The sequence below is a fragment of the Camelus dromedarius genome, chromosome 14 (assembly GCF_036321535.1).
Source record: "Camelus dromedarius isolate mCamDro1 chromosome 14, mCamDro1.pat, whole genome shotgun sequence".
NCBI classification, from domain to species: domain Eukaryota; kingdom Metazoa; phylum Chordata; class Mammalia; order Artiodactyla; family Camelidae; genus Camelus; species Camelus dromedarius.
The window spans coordinates 32930968-32943445 of NC_087449.1; the positions used below are offsets into that span (position 1 = coordinate 32930968).

Consider the following 12478-nt stretch of genomic DNA (forward strand, 5'->3'; position numbering starts at 1 on the left):
GGTATATATTACTTGAAGATAGACTATGATAATAAAGATAAAATGGAGTAATAAGAAAATAATCCAAAAGTAAGCTGAAAAAAAAAAGAGAGAAATGGGAATAAAGAACAGCTGAGACAAAGAAATAGCCATACTAATAATCTCGTCAAATGTTAATGGTCTAAACACCCCACTCAAAAGCAGAGATTGTGAGTAGGAAGAGGAAAAAAGCAAGACCCAACTAAATACTGCCAATGTGCTTTAAATGTAAAGCCACAAATAGGTTAAAAGTAAAGGGATGGAAAAAGATATACCATGTTAGCACTGGTTAAAATTTGGAAGCTGGAGTGGCCATATTAAATCAGCCAAAGTAGATATCAGAGCAAAGAAGGCCATTTCATAAAGGTAAAGGGGAAAATGTAAAACTTTTTATTCACAGACAATATGATTGTCTGTATAGAAAAATCTGATGGAGTTTCTAAAAAGCTACTAGAATTATTAAGTGAGTTTTAGCAAGGATATGAGATGAATATATAAACATTGTTTGTAGTTCTACATACTAGCAATGAAAAATTGAAACTGAAAAAATACCACTTACAATAGCATCAAAAATATGAAATACTTAAAGATAAATCAAACAAAAGATGTGTGAGACCTGTATAGTGAAAACTATATTACTGAGAAGAGTTGAAGACCTAAATAAATGGAGATATATATTTGTTCATGGGTCAGAAGACTCATTATTGTTTAAATCTCAATTGTCCCTCAAATAAATCTACACAGTCAACATAATCCCAATAAAAATACCAGGAGAATTTTTTGTAGAAATCAGCAAACTGATCCTAAAATTTCTATGGAATTACCAAACAACCCTGAAAAAGAAGAATAAAGTTTGAGGGCTAAGGCTACCTAATTTCAAGACTATTATAAAGATACAGTAATCAAAACAGTATGGTACTCATGTAAAGACAAATACATTAACTGAACAGAAAACGGAGTCCAGAAATAATGCCCACATATTTATGAACAATTGATTTTTGACAAAGGCAATACAGTGGATAAAGTCTAGTCTTTCCACAAATGGCACTCAAACAACTGGAAATCCATATATAGAAATTGGGCATGAGTCCATACTTTGTGCCATACACAAAAATTAACTCAAAATGAGTCATAGATATAAATGGAAGACTTAAACAATACAATATCTAGGAGAAAACACAGGAAAAGAGCTTTGTGATCCAGGGTTAGATCAAGATTTCTTAGTTACGCCAGAAGTAAAACCATAACAGAGCAAACTGATAAATGGGAATTAAAATTAAAAACTGCTCTTTAAAAGACACTAGTAAGAGAATGAAAAGGACAGTCACAGACTGGGATATAATCTTTGCAAAGCATATATCTGATAAAGAACTTGTATACAGGATGTTTAAACAACTCTCAAAACTCAACAAAAAGAAAAAACCTATTTTGCCCCCAAAATGGGCAAAAGATTTGAATAGACACTTCATCAAAGAAGATATACAGATAGCAGATAAGCACATAAAAAACTAGCCAGTAGGAAAATGCAAATTAAATCCACAAGAAGATGCCACTATGTACTGCTTAGAGTGGCTAAAATTTAAAAGACTGATCATACCAAGTGCTGGAGAGGATGTGGAGGAACTAGAACTCTCATACACTCCTGGTGGGAATGTAAAATGGTACTTTGGAAATCCACTTGACAGTTTTTTAAAAGTTAAACCCACACCTAGCATATGATCCAGTCATTCTACTCCAAGGTATTTACTCAAGAGAAAACATAATCTATGTTCATACAAAGATCTATACATGAATGTTCACAGTAGCTTTATTTGTAATAGCCAAAAACTGGAAACAACCCAAATATCCACAAACAATAAACATGACATACCCATACAATGGAATACCACTCAGCAATAAAAAGGGGTGAACTATTGGTACATACAAAACATGGACAAATCCTAGGCAGACAAAAAGAAAGATAACATACTGTAGGGTTCCATTTATATAAAGCTCTAGAAAATGCAAACTAATCTACAGTGACAGAAGACAGATCAGTGGTTGCTTTGGGATTAGGGATGGGGAGAAGTGGAAGGGAGGGATTACCAAAAAAGTCTATATAAAGAAACTTTTCGGGTTGATGGACATGTCCACTGTCTTGACTATGGTGATGGTTTAACAGGTGGATATAGATGTAAAAACTGATTAAATTGTGCAGTTAAATATGTGCAGTTGATTGTACATTGATTTTTACCTTAATAGAGCTGTTAAAATAATAAAATAAAATTTGGGATATATAGGCACTATCTTCTCTCTCTTCCTTTTACTTGGCAAGAGCAATAAAAGCCAGTGCCTGCTTCTAGCTATCTCTACCTGGCAATAGGTATCAAGAGTAAATGTTTCTCCTGGCACTCAAGAGTGTCCATTAGAGTCTAATGATAAAACTTACCTCCCCTCACATCACAGTGGTAAACATACAAAATTCTGAGCCATGGATGGGTGCCCAGAGGATGGGGGACCTCTAGGATATGATGAAAGGTGAAACAGATGCTTTGGTTAAAAGCTATTTAGGCTTTGCTGACTTATTGAATTTTTAGAATCAGTACTGGATTTAGGTCTTGCCAGTCATCTTCCTAGAATGTATTTATTTTGGTGACCTCTTATAGAGTAGAGGAGCCAAGACATGGTTTAAGTATGCTAGGTTCCCTGGCTAAAATTCTATTTACTCTCATTTCATTTTAACCTAAATCCTTAAAATCTAAGTTTATAATACCTTTAAAAGTACTGAAACATTTTTTAAGTCACACAATAGAATAATATATGTATCATTAGAAACAAGAAGAACTCAGGAGATTCAGGAGGAACATCATTACATCCCTTTGGGGGATCAGAGCATTTTAGAATTAGAAAGTATCTAATTGCTCATCAAATCTAAGGCCCTATCAGATGGGCAGTTCTCCTTACAACATTTCCATCAAGTTGTTAACTTGTATTTCTCATGCACAGCCTCTGTGGTAGCCAATGTATGCTCTCAGGAGACAACCAATTCCATTTTTGAAAAGGCATGTTAAAAAGTTCTTTACTGCATCAGTCCCAAATCTACCTTCCCATGAATTCTTCCCAATGATCGTAACCATCCTCACACTAAACAAGTTCATCCCCTCTGCCTCATACCACATTTCAGACGTTAAAGGAGCAATAATTTATTCAACCATCCTCTTTACACGTGCAAAGTCTTGTATTGGGCACTGTTCAGGGTACAGAGACAAATGAAATATGGTTCCTGTCCTCAACGGCTCTCAGTCAAATAGAGGAGATTTTTTAAAAGCCATAAATAATTATAACATGTACTAAAAGCATAAATAAAAAGAGAAGTATTAATAAGAATGTATAGTAGGAGTTCAGAAAAGGGAAAGTTTCATAAGATGGGTAACACCTGAGATGGATCTTAAAGACAGGCATTTCCACTGGGGAAAGGGGACTGAAGTTAACATGTTAGTGGGGTTAAGAGCTTGGATTCTAGAAATACACTGCCTGGATCTGAATCCTAGCTTTGCTACTTTCTAGCTTGGTGACTTTAGGCAAGTTACTCTGTATCTCTATTTTTCTCTTTTATAAAATATAAAAATAGATATGAGGTTAAGTGCATTTATACATGAAGAATAATTGAAACAGTGCCCAGCACTTAGCATTGGATATGTGTTGACTATTGTTATTATTGAGAAAACAGCAAAGCCAGCATTTGTAGAGGTGAGAAGGAATTAAACACATCTGGGAAAAGCAGAGTCTAGTTTAGTTTAAACATGCTTCCTATTTCTTTATCTCCTCCCCCAAAACCCAACTAGATATGAATGCTAGCATGGAACATGGCATGTGGTGTGTATTTAGTAAATCTCCACCCTTCCCATTCTCCTTTTCCTTTTTCCTCTCTTCATAGTTCTGGTTTGTGCTTTGCCTAAGGCACTTATATTCTGCCTTGCATTCTAATTATTTGTGTTATATTATCTGCCTCTTGTATGCTTCTTGAGGGCAATGGTTACCTTGTGTACTCTAGCCGTAGTTCCCAAACCTGGCTATACATGAGAGGCTCTTGGGAGAACTTAATAAAAATACAAATTGTTAGGAGCAACCGACCTAGGAATCAGAATTTCTGAGGGTAGGGCGGGATATACATGTTTAAAAGCTACAGGAGATCCTGAGTCAGTCCACCAGTAGACTCCCATCTTTGAAAAGCAGTTACCTACAGCACCTAATGACAGTGTGGGCACACAACAAGCATTCGTTGAACATTGAAAAGTAGGAGACTAGGATGTAAAACTAGCTTGAAGTCATACTGGAAAGGCAATAAATGCCAGGCTGAACTGGTACAAAAGACCAAACTAAATACCCAACTTACAGCTTCAAAGAAACAATCCCTTGTTAGGAGTTTTATCTCAAAAGCACTTTAATGCCCTTTCAGCAGATCACAGGTATTAATATGCATTTTCGAAAATCAGAGATAGCTAATAATAAGCTAAAGTTAAATTTTACTTATTCATTTTACACAAATGTTCAGATTAAATGTTGTACAATATATGTGAAAGCACTTTAAAAACCAGAATAAAATATGATACTATTATTTGGATACCTTTGCATTTTGTCATATGACCATTGCAAAGTAAACAAACAAAGAAACACTATTTCAAAATGTAGAATAGATAAACAAGATTATACTGTATAGCACAGGGAAACATATACAAGATCTTGTGGTAGCTCACAGCAAAAAAAATTTGACAGTGAATATATGTATGTTCATATATAACTGAAAAATTGTGCTCTACACTGGAATTTGACACAACATTGTAAAATGACTATTATTCAATAAAATAAAAAGTTAAAAAAAAAAGATCCTGGAAGAATCCTACTAAATAGCCTAAAAATAACAGCTATATAGAATTCAACTTATTCCAAGTTCAATAAAGCAAAAAAGCTTCTGAGAATACACTTGGAGGCACATAATAAATAAATAAATAAATAAATAAATAAATAAATAAATAAATAAATAAATAAATAAAAAGACAACCTACTGAATGGGAGAAAATATGATATGATTAGCAAGGGATTAACATCCAAAATATATAAACAGCTCATGCAACTCAATATCAAGAAAACAAACAACCCAATTAAAAATGAGTAGAAGACCTGAATGGACATTTTTCCAAAGAAAATGTAAAGATGGCCAATAGGCACATGAAAAGATGATCAACATCATTAGTCATCAGAGAAATGCAAATAAAAATCACAATAAGATAGCACCTCACACCTGTCAGAATGGTTATTATCAAAAAGACCACAAATAACAGCTGTTGGTAAGGATGTGGAGAAAAGGGAACCCTTGTACACTGTTGGTGGGGATATAAACTGGTGCATCCATTATGGAAAACAGTATGGTGATTCCTCAAAAAACTAAAAATAGAACTATCATATGATCCAGCAATTCCACTCCTGGGTATATATCTGAATAAAACAAAAACACTAATTCAAAAAGATACATGCACCCCAATGTTCATAGCAGCATTGTTTACAATAGCCAAGATACGGAAACAACCTAAGTGTCTATCAAAAGATGAATGGATAAAGAAGATGTGGTAAATATAAATGTATGTATGTATGTGTATGTGTACACACACACACACACACACACACACACACACACACACACACACACACACTGGAATACTACTCAGCCACATAAAAGAATAAAATCTTGCCATTTGCAACAAGAATGGACCTGGAGGGTATTATGTTTAGTGAAATAAGTCAGGGAAGACAAATACCGTATGTTATTACTTATATGGGTAATCTAAAAAATAAAACAAATGAATGAATACAACAGAACAAAAATAGATTTTTTGTTTGCAGATACAGTGAACAAGCTAGTGGTTACTAGTGGGGAGAGGGAAGGGTGAGGGACAAGATAGGGATGGGGGATTAAGAGATACAAACTACTATGTATAGAATAAATAAGCTACAAGGATACATTGTACAGCACAGGGAATTGTGTCAATATTTTATAACTTTAAATGGAGTATAATCTATAAAAATTTTGATTCATTATATTGTATACCTAAAACTAATAAAATATTGTAAATCAACTATACCTCAATAAAAAATTAAAAAAAATGAAAAAATTTAAAAAAAAGAAACACTAAGGTTTAATGTGATTTTTCTTATTGGAAAATCTAAAAGGAATCCATGTTTTTAACTAACAATGAACAAAGGACTATTCAATTCAAATACATAAATCTTTTTTTATTCTATTACAGGTAATATTATGGAAGCTACAAGTTTTTTTTTCACCCAGATCTCAACAAGTTAAGATCAGAAACTAATATTATGGAAATATAATTTTAAAGCTAATTCTCCAATGCTGAGTTCCCGCCAAAGTAGCAGTATCATACAATTAAACTAATACCATTTGTAGAAAAGAACTTTACACTTTCCCTACTGCATCTTAACATGTTTTGGAAACACTTACTTGACCATTTTCTGATTCTCTCTGAATCCTATTGCAGTTTGTTATCCAAGTAACTAGGGCAAAAATATTTAAACAACTTCAAACTGTCACTCTGATATATTTTCCAGGAGTCTGAATTCTTTATGTCTTTTAATGCCTACATAATATTCTGATTGTAAGAAATTTACCTAGTCATTCACGTATTGATAGACATATAGGTTGTGCCAAGTTTGTTACTACAGGCAGTGTTGCCCTAACCATCCTTGTCTTTACATATTTTTGCAAGTATACCCATAGGATAAATTCCAAACAGTAGACTCAATATGTCCAAGGACATTATGTATTTAAAAATGGATGGATATTGCCCAGTTTTCTTCAAAAGAGATTGTACCAATGCATATTCCCAGCAATAGCAAATGAGAGTGCTTCTTTTTCTACAATCTTGTCAACATTGGATTTTTAAAAATCAAATGTAAACAATTTTGACAAACTTGACAGATCATCCAGTTCTTTCCCCCAGAGACTAAAAAGCTAACCTAAAACACCCAGGAAGATGGAACTTACACAATTTTTAAATACTCCAAAGAGAGACTCATACCTTCTGCAGTATTTTTTGAAAACTCTCTTCAATATTTGAGTCTACACTGTTGGTAACATTTTCTCTTATCATCAGTCTTTGAAGAGAGTGTTTAGTGGTGGTGTAGCATTTTAGGGGGAAAAAGTTATAAATCTTGATGACTTTATTGGTAGTCTGAATAAGATGAGGAATTATTGAAGAGTAAATGTTTACTTGCTACATACTGAGGATCAGGATATAATTCAAGTAAATCTGACACGTGGCCATTCGCTGTAGCCCAAGAAAGAATTCAGACTCCTGGAAAATATATCAGAGTGACAGCTTTACTTTTACTCAGACCCTGAATTAAAGAATCCAGACACAAGAGTACATATATACACTGTATTATTCCATTTATTTGAAGTCCTAAGATCAGCAAAACTAATCTATGATGGCAGAAGTCAGTAAGTCTGTTTGAGAGGCAGGGTCAGAGAGTGAGGGAGAGGTGTTCAAGGGAGGTCAGGGGATTTCCTGGAAATAGATACAGTGGAACTTCCTTGAGTGATGGAAATGTTCTAATGCCTTGTTTTGACTGGTAGTTACATGGGTGTATACAACTGTCAAAACCAATCACCTAGTTAAAGCTTACAATTCAGTGGTTTTTAGTATATTTACAAATATGTGCAAGCATCACAGTAATCAATTTCAGAGCATACGCATTACCTCAAAATGAAATCCCACACTTTTCAGTTCTCTCGCCCCATCCTAGGCCACTACTAATCTATTTTCTGTTTCTACAGATTTGCCTATTTTGGCCATTCCATATAAATGGAATCATGTAATATGTGGTCTGTTGTGAAGGCCATCTTTCACCTAGTGAAATGTTTTCAAGGTTCATCTATCTTGCAGTGGGTTATCAGTACTTCATTTCTTTTATGGACAAGGAATATACCACTGTATGAGTATATCACATTTAGTTTATCCATTCATCAGCTGATGACAGATATCTGGGTTGTTTCTATATTTCGGCTATGCTGAATAATGCTGCTACAAACAACTGTGTTTTTGTGAGAACCTTGCATTTTACTTTATGAAAATTATACCTCAATTTTAAGAAAGAATATGGATATGAAAAGTCATGTTGTTACAACAAAGCATGACTTCTGAGTGTTTTAGTGGATGGCAGAACAAAAATATCTCAGATGGCCAACAAGTCAATTATAATAAAAACATGCTCTTTCAGAGGAGAAAAATGTATCAATAGAAACAACTAGCCAAAATGTCACATTCATCTCTTGATAAAACGTAAGTTTCCTATATGAGAGTGAAGAAGCTGTCTGGAAGGAGAATTTTAACCACTGTCTCAGACACAAACTGTAACTCTTTAAGGCTTCAGTGACCATACCATAGAAATATTTATTATCACCCTGGCTTCTCTATGTCCCGTTAGCAACAAAATCAACACTGAAGTATGACCTCATTCTTTTGAGGGATAAAGGAAAAGGTTTAGTCTATCTTCCAAAGGCAGAAAATAATATAAAAATAATGTCTGTGTAGTATTGGGCACAATATTTACAAAGAAAAATTGATGCCTTGAGGCTGTCATACTAGAAGGTAAATTATTTTCTTTACAAATTGAAGAATGTTCTTTTCCTGAAATGGTTACAAATTATTTTTCAACTGTGATACAAATAAGTGCTTTATTTCTAGCAACAGTTAACTGGATCCCTGATGGCTTCCTTTTACAGGAAAAGTGGGAAGAGAATACTAGCAATGGTTGCTTTCCTATTCTGTTTGGGGGACTCTGCTATATACTTCACACACAAGTATTTACTCATTTGATCCCCAGCACAACCCTATAAGGTAGATTCTATATTGGATTCCTATTTTACAGATAAAATGACTAGGACTAATGAGGCTATAAACTGAAAAGAGTGAAGAGGCAAAGATCAAAGCCATGACTATCAATTCATGCAGAACATATACTAACAATTGAGGTACACCCACCACATAACCCATTCCAATCACAGCCTAGTCCTTAAAGTTTATCTGCACTATTGTTGCTACTTTTTCACTTCTAATTCTTTCCAAATTCCCATTTGCTTCCCTGCAAAACATCTATGTTTCACTAAAATTGCTCCAAGATTGCCAATGACTTGATAATATCCAAATCCAGAAGACACTTTTCTTCACTCTTTATCAATGTAACTTTCCTGGCCTGACCGCTAAACTTTGAAACACTCTCCTCCCTTGGATAACTGACCATTTCTTCTCATCATTTTTAAATGTCTCTTCTCCACCTACAGCTCTAATTTTTATATCCCTTAGGGTTTTACCATTGATCTATGTGCCGGATTTGCCAGCATGGTATTCCACGTAGTATTTCCTCTGATTAAGAAGTCCATTTAACAGCCTGAATAAATGAAACGCAGGAATGAACTCCTGCTTACAGCATGTACTGGGCTTACCATGTATTCTATTACTCCGAATCAGATGGTCTGACAGAATGATGTAAAGGCCATTTGAAGACTCGATAATGGAGCCAGCAACACTTTGCAGGGCTGGGGTAATATCCTTCAACATGTGGAGGATGTGCTGAATCTATGATGCTGTTTCTTCATAGCCAGGATACAAAAAAGATCAAAGGATGGAAAGGGGAGCAGTTCCTCTATTACCCCGAATTATCCACTAGCGAAATTTTATTTGCCATTCCTGAAATTTTGGGCTCTGCTGGTTTAGAAATCTTAGACAAAACTGTGGTTACACTGAACTGGAAGCAGAGACTGCCCCTGGACATTTGGGGCTCTTCATGACACTGAACTAAAAGGGAAAGAAGGGGATTTATTGACTGAGGTGACTGACTTGATTGTCATAGAAATATTGGGTTGCTACTATACAGTGAGGACAAAAAAGATTAGCCTAGAACCCAAAAGACACCAAGGGGTACCTCTTAGTATTCCTATGTCTTATAGTAAAAATTCTGATAACTTTTACTACAATAACCCAAAGAAGCAGGGCTGCTAGTTGCACAGACTATTCAGGAATGAAGGCTTGGGTTATTACACTAGATGGAAAACTACAAATGAGATGCTTGCTAAGGGCAAAAGGAATATGGAAAGGGTAGTGAAATACCAACTTATCACCACCTACAAGTTGCAGAAATAAGGACTTTAATAATGACCAGTAGCAGAAAAAGGACTTTAACACTTACACAAAAGTATCTTCCTTGTTTTGATAGGAATATATTTGCATATATTAACTAATTTTGTTTTTCTGTCTTCCATCACCTATCATCTAACATAAATATATATTAATAGAGATTAACTTTTTTTCTAAAAATACCCTTTATTTTGTAGAGTAGTTTTAGGTTCATACAGCAAAATTTAGCAGAAAGTGCAGATTTCCTGTACATTCCCTGTCCCCCACACATGCATAGCTTCCCTCAATATCTGCATCCTGCCCTACAGTGGAACATTTGTTAAAACTGATGAACCTATATGGACACATCATTATCACCCAAGGTCCACAGTTTACATTAGGGTTTGCTCTTGGTGTTGTATACATTTGACAAATGTATAATGACAGGTAGCCACCATTATAGTGCACAAAACAGTTTCACTGCCCTAAAAACCCTCTGTGCTCTACCTGTTTATCCCTTACCAACCTCATCTGTTTACTGTCTTCATAGCTTTGCTTTTTCCAGAATGTCATATAATTGGAATCATACAGTATGCAGCCTTTTCAGATGACTTATTTTACTTAGTAATATGCATTTAGGGATTCTCCATGTCTTTTCATTACTTGATAACTAAATTTGGAGGGGGAGGGTTGAATAACACTGCATTGCCTGAATGTACCACTGTTTACTTATCTATGCACCTAGTGAAGACATTTTGGTTGCCTCCAAATTTTGTCAGTTATGAATAAAGCTACTATAAACATCCATGTGCAGGCTTTTGTGTAAATGTAAGTTTTCAACTCATTTGGGTAAATGCCAAGGAGCACAACTGCTAGATCATATGGTAGGTGGATGTTTCATTTTGTAGGAAAATGCCATATTTGGTGTTGTTTCAGTTTTGGATTTTGGACAGTCTAATATGTATGTAGTGGTATCTCATTGTTGCTTTAATTTGCAATTCCCTAATGACATGGGAATCTCTCCGTATGTTTGTCACCTGTATATCTTCTTTGGTGAGGTGTCTGTTTGGCTCTTCTGCCCATTTTTTAATCAAATTGTTTATTTTCTTATTGCTTAAGAGTTCTATGCATATTTTAGATAACACTTCTTTAGCAGATGTGTCTTTTGCAAATATTTCCTTGTAGTGTATGGCTTGTCTTCTCATTCTCTTAAACTTTGGTCTTTTTTAATCCATCTGTTTCTCCATTATTTCCTTCTTTTGTGTTATACAGGTATTTTCTAGGATACCTTTTTACTCCTTTGTCATTTCTTTTACTATATATTATTTAGTTATTTTCTTAGTGGCTGCTGTAGGGATTATAATTAATATCTTAATTTATAGCAATCTAGTTCAAATTAATACTGACTTGATTTCAAGAGCACATACAAAAATTTGCTCCTATATAACTCTGCTCCTTCCCCTCTCCTCTGTGTTACTGTCATACAAATTATATCTCTATGCATTGTATACAGATGATTTTAAATCAGATGGGGGAGAGAAACGTGATAAACAAAAAAATACACTTATATTGTCTTTCATATTTACCAACGTAGTTACATTTACCAATGCTCTTTATTTCATGTGCTACTTCACTGTCTAGTGCTCTTTCGTTTCAGTCTGATGAATGACTCTTTATAAAGCGTTTCTTGTAGAGAATGACTGCGATAAATTCTCTCAGTTTTTATTTATTGAGGAATGTCTTACCTTCTTCATTTTTTTATTGAAGTATAGTCAATTTACAATGTGTTAATTTCTAGTATACAGCATAGTGATTCATTTATTTATATATATATTCCTTTTCATATTCTTTTCCATTATTGTTGAAATTGTTGTAAGCCTTTGGCTAATTTCCAAAGTTCTGGAAAAGCTGATCTTGACAATTTTTGCAAGTGTTCTTGGTAAATTTATAACAAAGGGCATTTTCAGATGTTGTTATTCTGCTACTCCCAGTGACATCACTCTTGTTTACCTCATTTTTAGATTACTTTTAAAGATATTAAATTACTTAAAGCAATAATAATTAGTTTCTTGTGGGATTTATAACATATTTAGAAGCACATGTATGACAATAATAAAAGGATGGAGGGGTACATGGAAATATGCTGTTGTAAAAAAATCCCTTCCATTTTATGTGAAATGGTATGGTATTGAAAGGCAGACTATGGTAAATTAAAGACGCATGCTGTGAACCCTAGAGCAACCACTAAAAAACAAGAAAAAGAAATAATTCAATAGAAGAGAGAAAATAAA

General features: G+C 34.3%; 1 protein-coding gene across 1 annotated transcript in view; it reads right to left on the reverse strand.

The window, feature by feature from the left end:
- The window catches only part of SCP2 (sterol carrier protein 2), a 96891-nt gene that overhangs the window by 35933 nt on the left and 48480 nt on the right, over nucleotides 1-12478 (reverse strand). The window lies entirely within an intron of this gene.